This window comes from Apium graveolens, chromosome 6, assembly GCF_009905375.1.
Source record: "Apium graveolens cultivar Ventura chromosome 6, ASM990537v1, whole genome shotgun sequence".
NCBI lineage: Eukaryota > Viridiplantae > Streptophyta > Magnoliopsida > Apiales > Apiaceae > Apium > Apium graveolens.
The window spans coordinates 11,976,384-11,989,302 of NC_133652.1; the positions used below are offsets into that span (position 1 = coordinate 11,976,384).

General features: G+C 33.7%; 1 long non-coding RNA gene across 1 annotated transcript; it reads right to left on the reverse strand.

The window, feature by feature from the left end:
* Nucleotides 1-211: 211 nt before the first annotated feature.
* Nucleotides 212-3,617, reverse strand: LOC141664043 (uncharacterized). The gene is made up of 4 exons (XR_012551799.1): nt 3,417-3,617; nt 2,866-3,165; nt 1,564-2,070; nt 212-596 (listed from the first exon to the last, which is right to left on the reverse strand). It is a non-coding gene; the product is annotated as an uncharacterized LOC141664043 (long non-coding RNA).
* Nucleotides 3,618-12,919: the final 9,302 nt, after the last annotated feature.

Below are 12,919 nucleotides of genomic sequence, written 5' to 3' on the forward strand. Positions count from 1 at the left end.
CAAATTAAATATTTTTTATTAAAAAAATATAAAATTTTAAAAATAAAGTTTAAGCTAGAATTAAAGGAAAAATTTTAAAATTTAAGAATTATTAAAAATAGATTTTAATAAATTTCAAAGTCATAGAGGATAAAATCATTTAATTTTTGCAATCTTCTTTTGATAGAAATGGTTTCTAGAAAATTATAGTCAAAAAATTGCTAAAATAAAAAAAAAAGAGGTAGAGAAAATGAGTTGAAGACCAAATTTTCATCAATAATGTCTATTACATCCTATGAACAAAAATAAATAAGCTGCATTACTTGTATCACCACAACTATTTTTTCACATACAAAATATTAATTTAAGAAGTGATCGATCATACATGCAAATCATAAACAAGTAGCATGACAGAGGATAAAGTATGTCTGCCACAAAAGATTTCCACACTGGAAAAGTAAGAGTTCAAAACTTGTTGTGAAGTTTTTACCACACTCACTATGACAACCATAAATGAATGAGTCAATAAATGCCATGACAAATTGTAAAAATATACAATAGACAAGAGAACTAAAAATTCAAGAATATTGTCCATAGCTAGATACTCCTCCATAAATCTGCATAAACAAAATCAAATTGTTAGTATAACCATATGGAGAAGGGCTATATGTATGGATATACAGGGTGCGAAATGAACAACAAACAAATATTTTTGTTATTCAGAATGCTACTCAGGATATCATTTGTTCTTTTAGGGAGGTAATAACTTCTAAAAGCTACTCAGAATGCTTCCAGGCGCACGGGAAAGAGACAGACAAACGCTAATTCTAGGAATATTGACTAGGTGCTGGTTATCTAAAATTTGCTATCTCGGTCTTTTTCAAATTGCACGACGATATTGGCAAAATATACTATGTGTTTGCAAGTACTTTTCTAATTACTAACTATAAGATAGTCGATGATTATCTGGACTATTGTTACGGGGATGTTTTCTCCCAAAGATATCAACCAATCCCAACATATCACTATAAAATTAAATATGTACTTCGCTAAGAATTTACTAATATTTTATTTGACTTATCATGTGTCATTTGCTATGATTACCTTTTTCTGTTTAATTAATAAAAAGTATTAGCTAAACAAACATGTAAAAGAAAGAAAGGAGAAAGTAATATTCCAGTCAAGTAAGTATCTACCTGGAAGTAAGTAAGTAAGTCAAGTAGATAGTGAGCAAATTAGTCTCCACTTTTTAGTAGAACAAGCACTGGGATTTATATGAGAAGAGTATTAATTTCACGGCTTCAGCTGGAGGGACGGGCCTCACAGTAGGAGGCACCGGCCTCTGTGACATTTTAGCCACTGAACTTGACAGGCAAGTACATATACATTGGTTGGAGAAATTCATGTATGCATGCACAACTTAAACCTATATTCTCAAAAAACAATTAACCGCTTTCTAAGTATATAAATTAAAACAGAGCTCCGTATAGTAATTATTAATTTCACTAACTGCTAGCAAAATAGATAACTCAGACAAATAAAAAATAAAGGAAGTCTAAATAATAAATTCGATGAATAACTCACTGACTTAAGGCCGCATCTTAGCATCTTTCATCATTTTGTCAAGTACTAGTTTGCGCAAGCCTTTAGGAGTAGATATCAAGCCCCTTACTTGCACGGGACTTTTTATAGAAATACGAACGCGGCAGCAACAAGATCTTCATTATTCAATTCCATGTCATTGATTATGTCCCACAACTGTTTCACAGTAACCGGAAGTTTCTCATTATCGAACATCTCTTTAAAAGCTCCGGCCAAGATGCCAATAGAGTCATCCAACTTTGGAGTTTGTTCATCATCAGTTTTTGTTTTTTTTGCCTTGGTTTGATACTAACTTTGGGACTTCGTAATAGACACCAGAACATTATTAGTGGATGCACTATCATCAATGTCAGTTACCAAATTTTGTCGCCTCATCTTTGTTGTCGTGACAACAGATTCACCAGTTGCTCTATCAATTCCAAACATCTCCACCATTTCATGATAATGTCTAAATGATTTTTTCATCCACTCCCCAGCTTCTGGTTTAGCCTAACATACAAATACCAATGTCAAGAATCTGGACCCATATATTAAAGTCTATTTATAAATGAATCTAGTATAGGTATTAACTTCTGCAAAGCAACGACTTACAATAGGAGACTTTCAACAGGGGGAACATAATTATGCATATTGGACTTGTTGATGCACTAACTGTCCATTAACATAATATCTTAACCTACTATATACAATAAAAAATCCTTATGCTGCATATCAAGTAACACCACTTAGCACAGCAGAAGTACAAATGACAACCTATGATTTTATTTGAATTAATATGATTTCATACCCAAGATGCAAAGCCAAGAATATAGGTCTGTAATCTGCCTCACCGATGCTATATCTCATCCTAAATTAGGTTGTTTCCTGTATAATCTAGTAGCAAATAACACATCATTTATGTAATTTTAACCATTCAGATATTGGTAGATAATACGTGAAAACAAAAATAATACACAATTGTATCAGCAACAATATGATTGGTTATATATACACCATAAAACTATTTCCGACATGTCTACAAAATAATACAAAATTATTAAAAGTGTGTATCATTTGTTCCTGTATTGGTCTCTAGTGCGCAAAACAAAAAATAAATTCATTAGATAAATAAATATTAAAAATGATGCCAACCAAGAACAAAGGGCAAGAATTCCAATTCCGTAATATTTCCCTAATGTTATTGGTGGTATAATCAGCTTATTCATATATGTTACCACAAACCTGAAATAATTAAACTTCAAAACATAAATTAATAACTAAAAACATCATACAGCGATAAATTACCTCAATTAGTTATTTCCAAACCTCAGCCTCCGCCGTCCAATTTTGCTTAATAGGATCCCAACCAAAACCACTAAGATTTTTTTTTATATTTTTCATCCTATTTCGTATCTTTTGCTTGTCTAAAAAACTTTTTGGGAATTTTTCTTGAAGATCTTTCACAATGTTGGTGAATGCTTCTTGTGTGAATTGCCCATTTATTTTATGCCCTGAAACATGTTCATGGTGATAGGACAGAATCAAAGCATCATCCATGGGAGTCGTCCACGTACAATGATTTTCAATTTTTCTTTTGTTTGACATCTGTGATAAAAAGTTATTAATATTAATTGAACTCATATACATATATAAGTATACAAACGCCTAATAGGAACTGAAAATCATACAGAAAGAGGGAGAGAGAGGGAGAGAGGAAGATAGGGAGAAAGAGAGAGATAGAGAGAGGGAGGGAGATAGATAAAGGAAGACGGTGAGAGAGATTGAGAGAGAGAAAAAGAGAGATAAAGGCGAGAGAAAGAGAGAGATAGAGATTAGGGGAGGAATAGAGAGCAAACCTTGAGATGCTCACGTCGATGGCGAGCGGGAGGAGTGGAGTGAGGAGAAGCACCGAGTGTGAGGCGTGAAATTGGGGAGAAATGACAAACGAATATAACACCCCGATTTGGAGTGTTGGAAATGACGGGTTTTGTCACAAAAAAATAAACCCTTCATTAAACCCTTCACAGCCCAACCCTCCTTAAAAAAATATTTCCTAAATATGGTTTTTAAAAACCCACCCCAGCCCCTGATCCAAACAAGGCCTTTAACAAGGCCTTATTTTCATATTTCTTGTCCTCTAAGTTATAATGAACAAGGATGAATACAGTTGGATAAAAGATGTATATCATAATTATACGATACAATTCAGGGGCGGACCTAAACTTTAAAGTTGCCCGGGGCTGAGTTTTATTTTCTTCTTCATGTGTTTAGTATAGATTATGTTTCACCTAAAATGAGTACAAGCTACACCCATGAATTAGTTTTATTGAAATTAAATATTTTATTATATTTTTTTTTGCAGATATAAATTTTCAAATGCATATAGTTATTGTAGCATAATAACAATTTCTTCAAAAAATATTTTGCTTTTAATGTTCTCAATTTTAAAAGGGGTAATATCATTTTCCTCAAAATAAAAAAATTCAATATAACTTGTTTGACTGAAAAATGAGTAATTAAAAAAATAATATAATTCAAAAGTATATTTTTTGAATTAAGCCAACAATATAGTAAAAATAAATATTTGCTGATATTAAATTTTAAGATATAATATAAGTAGAGGGTTATATTTTTATTAACCACATATTATTGTTTTCTTTTAATTATTTATAAATTTATACAGTTATACTCTTAATATATATATATATAATTAGAATTTATTATTTACATTGATATTAAGTAAAGTATTGATTAAAAATTATATCAAAACCCTGTTACATGAATTTTAAATTAGTGTTCTCTACAAAGTCTCCGTTTTGGAGTGCTGTTGAAAACTGTTGAAAACTGTTGAAAACTGTTGTGCTTCTCTACAAAGTCTCCGTTTAGGAGTGCTGTTGAAAACTGTTGTGCCGTGAGGATAAGGGCTGGTGGAAAAAGTGGCGTCAGGAAAATTAGATGACTGTTTGGTATTTTTTTTTAATTTATGCATATTTTGAGACATAATATATAAAATTAATATTTTTGAGAAGGTTTGATGGTGAAACTGATGGTCACTTCCTGCAAAACCTGAAAACATCTTTTTAAAAAGCACGGGGACATACTTTTGTTAACAGCCGCTTTTAGACAAAAACGCTTTTCCACACAACAGTTTTTAGAATTTGTCAAACACGTTTCTTATAATTTTTCAGCAAAAAATTGCTGTAACTGTCTACAGCAGCACTACCAAACGGGGCCAAACTAAACAAACACCAACAAAATTGCAATTTGTATAAAGGTAATTTTAAATTAGTATTACTAGTTGGTAACCCGTGCCAAGCACGACCCCGAAATTAAAAAATAATAGTATCACATTATTATTTGCATAAAACTGAAACTCTTAATCCATATAAAATACAAATTTAAATATAAAATATAAAATACTTTTTAAAATATGTAGTTAAAAAAATCGAAATTTGTATCTCTAAAATTTCGTCGTATAGTTCTAGTTATGCATGCATCTAATTATTTACTTATATAAATATGACATGTTAACTTACTAATACGATTATTTTAAAGTAAATTGACGCTGGGATGTTCAACAACAAATAAAAATTTAAGGAAAATAAAATTTACAAAGAGTGAAAGTTAATTTTTGTCGGTTGAGATTTTATTACATAAAATTTTAAAAATAGTTGTTTAATTTTCTAGTGAGTACCGAGATTTGGGACCTAAACATGGTTTTGTTTATTAGTATAGATAGTTGATAACTCGTGTGAAACACGGGACCGAGACTAAAAATATTGAATTAATATTTGTAGAGAATTATTCATAATCCGTGCGAAACACGAATTAAAATTAATATATTAATATCAAATATTAAATTGGTACTTGCAAAAAATAGTTATGTAGTTAAAAAGAATCGAATCAGTTATGAAATTTTCCACTATAATTCTAGTTTTGCATTATTTTATTTGATATAAAAAAATCTAACATATTCGTTTTATTTTTGTGAAACGGATTGTATCTCTATCTTATGAACCAAATATTTGTTCCTTAGAAAATTAAATATTAATTAATATAATTTGATAATTATCTTATAATTAGCCTTTTCAATACAGTTTATTTAATATTAATTAATTATCGATAAAAAATAATTTACAAATTAAAAGTAAATAGATGTTATTAAACTTAATTTAATATTACTAAATATAATCATGTGTGTTACAAAATTATGTTACCTTAGCTATGCTCATCTTAGCCTACCGCAATTTAGTATTTTTGATGTTACCATAGCCTTTGTAACATGTTACTATAACTTCAAAGTGTTACATACGGTAACATGTGGAAACTTATGTTACAATAGGGTGTTAATGGGTTAAAAAGTAATATTTTACAAAAAAATAAAGATATATATAATTATTTGACTTCAAAATTAAGCAATTTTGATAATATAATTAAGCAATAATATTAATATTAGCTAAGATTGATAAAATATTTTTTTATTAAATTTTATAAACTGTACTAATTAGTAACTGATAATTGTTTATTTATAAAACACAACTTAAAAATTTATTAAAAATAGAAAAAAATGAAATTAGTAATATTGGGCTATCATTGGGCTCCCGATCAGGCTCTCGATCAGGCACGGTAAAGTAGAGTGAAATTTTTTGGAAAAGTTTTTGAACAACCCGGGTTAAATTTTAGACATGTCAAAATTTCCCTATCCAAACATCTCTGTGAGTTGCTCTCTCTAAATAACTCTCACACACTTTCTCTCAGGTTTTTTGAGCTAGGGTTGATAAATCTTACAGATTCAAACAAATTGGGGGTTCACATCAATTAAATCTATAATCTGAAATCGCTGGTAGATTAAGCAACGCCGCTTCTCGTATTATGGTAGCTAACGGCGTCGTTTCACGTCTCACTCATCTCTTGGTCTCTGATCCGGCATGGGTCTCCCCTTCGACAAACACATCGGTCCCCTCTCTCTCTCCCCCCTCTCTCTCTGTGCCTCTCTCTCTCCCCCTGCTCTTTCTCTCCTCTAATGATGTATATTTTTTGTTTAATTAATACGCTCTAATTAAAAAAATAAAATTGGGCATTTTTGAAATCCTAATTAGAAATATTTTGTTTATTTTCATTTTGATCCTGTTGTGGGAAGGCAGCCACAAATTGAATGTGTTACTCAAATTCTGGTGCATTCAGGCCTGGTTAATTCTCTTTTGCAGATATGTTTGTGCCCCCTAATTTTTTTCTAACCAAATTTGAGAAGTGATATTCTGACATTTTCTCGCTTTTTAGATGTTTGAGGAAATGATGGAGTTAGTTAAGTTGGATGTGCTGAGAAATGCACTAGTTGGATTATTCACCAAGACCATAATATTTATAGGAAGCTCGAGTTCAGCAAGTTTAAGGGATTCAACTAACAATCTTTATCTCGTGTATCTTATTGGTCGTTTTATTTTTTATGAGGTCGTTTTATGACAGACATGTCACATATGTATATGAATGTGTGATACTGACACATTGGTTGATTAACATAGATACTTATCTGTGTTAGTGCTTTCTCCGGTGGAAATGCTCTTGTCGTAGCTGTTTGCGCTTGGATCAGAGTATTAGCTAACAAATCCTGGCTCTTCTTCATATGTGATCAAGTCAATTTTATTAATTTTAAAAGTATTAGTCATTAAAATTCCAGACAATCACAAGATATACATATGCATTAGGCGAGAGTCAAGTGTCTGTTAGCTAGCTATTAAACAGATACGACCCTACTAATAAATAGGGCTTTAATATTTAACAAAGTCAGTTCCTCTTTCTTTAATTATTGGTGAAAATTAATTAAATATTAAAAATACTGTTATCACCATTATTTTCACAGATTATCAGCATTCATGGATTCAAATCGCCGCATAAAGTTAAAAAGGTAAGCTGATTTCATAATTATACATACTTACATATATGTTCATATATTGATTCCTTGATTTCGTGTTAATTGTTACTCTGTTTGTGTTTGAAAGATCGGTGAATTGTTGTAACACCCCCTTCTTAAAATAGAAGGGAGATATTACTTAAAATCCAAAACCTGCAAACAGAGCACTAATATATTTCTAACAATAATTAAACAGTCTAAAATCTTCTAAATAATATTAAATCTCCAAAATGTCTAAACCAAAAATATAAATACTGAAATCTCTAATAAGTAATTATGTCTCAATAATGATGGAAGTCTGAAATCCTAAGAACGAAATAAAGGGAGCTCTCCATCACACAATCCCAGATTCCCCTAAGCACCTGCCAGAAAAAGAATACGGCGTGAGCCAAACGCCCAGTACGGATTTGGAATACAATTATAAAACAAAAAGATTAGAAATAAACAATCTGCAAATTATAATAAAACAACAATTTTAAAAATAAGGCTGAAGCAACTAGGGGTTAGGATATTTCATACCGAGATCAGAACAGAAACAAATACACACATCATAGGGTACCTAATGCGTGCAACAAAATGGATAACGTGTACGACATATACAACGTCACCATAAATCAAATCACAAATCAAACTCTGGGTGCACCCACGTATCCTGAACAAATATCAAATGCGCAAAAGCTCCTCCCAAGAGCTAATAGAAGGATACGCCGTGACCAATCACACTGTCACGGAAGTGTCATGTCACTGGTGCCGCAATGACACGGATGTAGTACCCCTACAGCTGGTTAACTCGGTATACCCTATATCTCTAAGGGTTCAAATAAAAATATTCTCGCAAAATTTTAAAATCACCCGAGACGGATAATTCAAATTTCCAAAACAGAGGGTGTCATAAATAATTTTTGAAAACCGCATAAACAAAAATCTAAAATTTTTAAAGTCAAATTTAAAACAATTTTCGAAAGTCAAAACGGCCAAGAATTAACAGAACGAACAGAAAGTAGAATGGAATGAATCAAATAAATATAATAAATAAGAGGAGTAGCAGTGAATAAAAAGGGGACAGAATCCGTACCTCGAATATAACAACTAAAAGAACTTACGAAATTTACAACCGATTCAATAATTTCCCAACCCCGATCTATTTACTGTAAAATTATAAATTAGCATTATTAAAGTAACTTGACAATATATATGCTATTGTATCACTTTGGAATTCATAGCATAATCACGGGCACAACAAAATTAATAATAATATTTATATGATATTAATAAACATTAACACATTCGTCTCATTCCAGCTTGCATAATGTACTGACGAACATGAAATAACTATTATGATTTTAATAAATAAATGACAAAATTCCATACATCGGGAAATAAATTACTAAAATATGGAAAAAAATAAATAAATTAAATATTAAGATTTAAGGATGGTAAATCCAAGTTCTAGCAGTTGTGCAGGAAGTGTGTATATTATGGAACATGTTAACGTAGACTTCTAAAGGAAGAATAAAAAAAACAATATTTAATAATCAATCATTAATTAATAAATTTAAATTAATCATTATCAATGGCTCTAAAGCACATGTATTCATAATACAACTTGCAAACCAGACCTTGCATATACAACAATGAATTACAAATCGCCTACTATACATGCATTAACTAAAATAATATATTCAAGTTATCAAATTGTTTATGAAAAAATAATGCCGATACAATCTCTCAAAGTATAAGATAACATAGAATAGAATGAAAGTAATGTGTGACATTGGATATTAATGAATTAGATAAAATAGTTGTACCATATGTGGCGAAAGAATCACGACTCTGCTTCTGTGTTCTTCTCTCTCTCTCTTTTTCGTGCGGCTCTCCCCAAAAGTATTGTTAGAATAGGGTTTTCTGTGTTTTTGCGAGAATGCCGTGTATATAATTGTTTATATAATATACATTAAATTAGTGACTGCTAATACAAGTAGGTTTACATTACAAATACACGTACAATTCTAATTCTTATTCTAATTTAAATCAAATTAATTACTAATTATTATTGTTCTTGTCATTGTTGTTGTTGTTATTATTATTATTATTATTATTATTATTATTATTATTATTATTATATTCTCGTATATTACATATATATCCCCTTAAAAAGGATTCCGTCCCCGGAATCTAACGAAACTAAATATTCATACCTGAATCGAATAAATGTGGATATTTCTCATGAATAGATTCTTCTAATTCCCAAGTAGCCTCTCTCTCCGAATGATTTTTCCACAAAACTTTCACAAACGGAATGGTGTTCTTCCTCAAAACTTGCTCCTCTCGAGCTAAGATAGCCTCAGCTTCCTCCTCACAAGAAAGATCCTCTCTAATCTTATGTAATGGATACTGAACTACATGTAATGGATGATATTTGTAGCCCCTCAAAACCGACACATGAAACACATTATGCACATGAGATAGTTGTGGTGGCAACGCAACTCTATAACATACTTCCCCTACTTTCTCCATAACGTCAAAAGGGCCAACATATCTCGGACTAAGCTTTCCCTTCATACCAAAACGCTTCACACCCTTACAAGGCGACACCTTTAAGAACACATGATCACCTGGCTCAAATCCCCCAAACTTCCTATGTTGGTCCGCGTAACTCTTTTGACGAGATCGAGCTTCCTTCAGACTTTCTTTAACTTTCTCTACCTTCTCATTAGTAATTCTAAGTAACTCCGGCCCTTCGATGACTCTCTCACCAACCTCATCCCAACAAGATGGTGCTCTACACCTCCTACCATACAAAGCCTCAAATGGTGGCATACCAATACTCGCGTGCCAACTGTTATTATACGCAAACTCAACAAGATACAAATACTTATCCCAGTCACCTGTCCACTCCAAAGCACATGCCCTCAACATATCCTCTAACGTCTGGATCGTCCTTTCTGACTGTCCATCGGTCTGCGGATGAAAAGTTGTACTAAAATTAAGCCTTGTACCCCAAGCTTGTTGGAAACCCTTCCAAAACCGCGATGTAAATCTCGTATCTCTATCAGAAACTATCGACACATGCACACCATGAAGTCTAACAATATCTCGCTGAAAAATCTCTGCCAACTCGTGAACAGGAGTAGTCTCTCTAATAGGCAAGAAGTGAGCGGACTTAGTGAGTCTATCAACCACCACCCATATGACATCGTTCTTCTTGAAAGTCCTCAACAAATGGGTTACAAAATCCATAGTAATGTTTTCCCACTTCCAAACTGGAATATCTAGCAGTTGCAACAATCCACTAGGCCTCTGATGGTCTATCTTCACTTGTTGACATGTAAGACATTTTCCCACAAATTCTGCTATATCTCCCTTCATTCCACTCCACCAGAAATGCTTCTTTAAATCTCCATACATCTTGGTGGAACCTGGATGAATAGAAAATGAAGAACTATGAGCCTCCTTCAAAATTTCCTCACGAATCGTCGGGTCTGCGAGCACGCACAATTTACTACCCAACCACATCACACCCTCATCATCGACATGAAATTGTGTTTGCTTTCCACCTGCCACCTCGGATCTAATAGCTTCCAAACCTGTATCACTCTTCTGAGCTTCCTTAACCCTTGAAATAAGATTCGGTTCCACTTTCAAATTTGCAATGCTACCACTTGATCCTCTAACATACAACTCAACACCCAAGCGCTCCAAATCTGAAATAAGGTGCGGCTGAGTAATGAGAGATGCAACACTCCCCAAGTTCTTCCTACTAAGAGCGTCTGCCACTACATTCGCCTTCCCCGGATGGTACTGAATATTTGCATCATAATCCTTAAGAAGTTCAAGCCACCTCCGCTGCCTCATGTTAAGCTCCTTCTGAGTAAAGATGTATTTGAGACTCTTGTGATCAGTAAAGATGTCACAAGTCTCTCCATAAAGATAGTGTCTCCAGATCTTCAAAGCAAAGACCACTGCTGCTAACTCCAAGTCATGGGTAGGATAATTCACCTCATATGGTTTAAGCTGCCTAGAAGCGTAAGAAATCACTTTCCCATGTTGCATAAGAACACACCCCAATCCTCTCTTAGAAGCATCACTATACACCTGAAAACCTCCACTCCCTGATGGCAACACAAGTATTGGAGCTGACACCAACCTCTTCTTTAACTCTTGAAAGCTCTTCTCACGATCATCATTCCACTCGAACTTAATTCCCTTCCTCATTAGCTGAGTCAATGGTAAAGCTATGGAAGAGAAACCTTCCACAAAATGCCTATAGTAGCCTGCCAAACCCAAGAAACTCCTCACCTCCGTCACATTGCTAGGTCTGGGCCAATTAGTAATAGCCTCGACTTTCGCAGGATCCAACTCAATGCCCCTACCAGATACAACATTCCCCAAGAATGCCACTTCCTCCAACCAGAATTCACACTTGGAAAATTTCGCAAACAACTTCCTCTCCCTCAAAATTTCAAGTACAGTACGTAAATGCTCTTTATGCTCCTCTCTGCTCCTAGAGTATATCAAGATATCATCGATGAAGACCACAACAAATTTATCCAGATAATCATGAAAGACCCGATTCATCAAATCCATAAATACCGTTGGTGCATTCGTCAACCCAAAGGACATCACGAGAAACTCATAATGACCATAACGAGTGCGAAATGCAGTCTTCGGAATGTCTTCCTCCCTAACTCATAACTGATGGTAACCAGATCTCAAATCTATCTTCAAAAAGTACTTCGCCCCTTATAACTGATCAAACAAGTCATCAATGCGTGGCAAAGGATACCTGTTTCTGACAGTCACCTTATTCAACTCCCTGTAGTCAATGCATAACCTCATGGAACCATCTTTCTTCTTCACAAATAACACAGGAGCGCCCCAAGGAGACACACTTGGCCTAATAAATCCCCTATCCAACAACTCTTGCAACTGCTCCTTCAATTCTTGCAACTCAAGTGGTGCCATACGGTAAGGCGCCTTGGAAATAGGCTCAGCACCAGGAACTAGTTCAATAGTAAACTCCACCTCTCTATATGGTGGCAAACCTGGTAGCTCATCGGGGAACACATCTTCATACTCCTTCACAACTGGATAATCCTCGATGCGAGGTTCATCCTTCGATGTATCCTTCACGAAAGCAAGGTAGCCATCACAACCCTTAGATAAAAGCTTGCTCGCCTTTAGAGCGGAAATTAATTTAACCTCCCCTTTCGGCTGAGACCCTTGGTATACAAATTCTGGTTTATCTACATCCCCAAAGATCACCCTTTTTCCTTGACAATCAATTGTGGCACGATGTTCACTCAACCAATCCATGCCCAAAATAATGTCAAAGTCATGCATCTCCATGGGAAGCAAGTTAACCTTACATCTTCTATCTCCAACAGCTATCGGACACTCTCGATACACATCAGAAATAACAACAGAATTCCCCATCGGGGTAGAAAT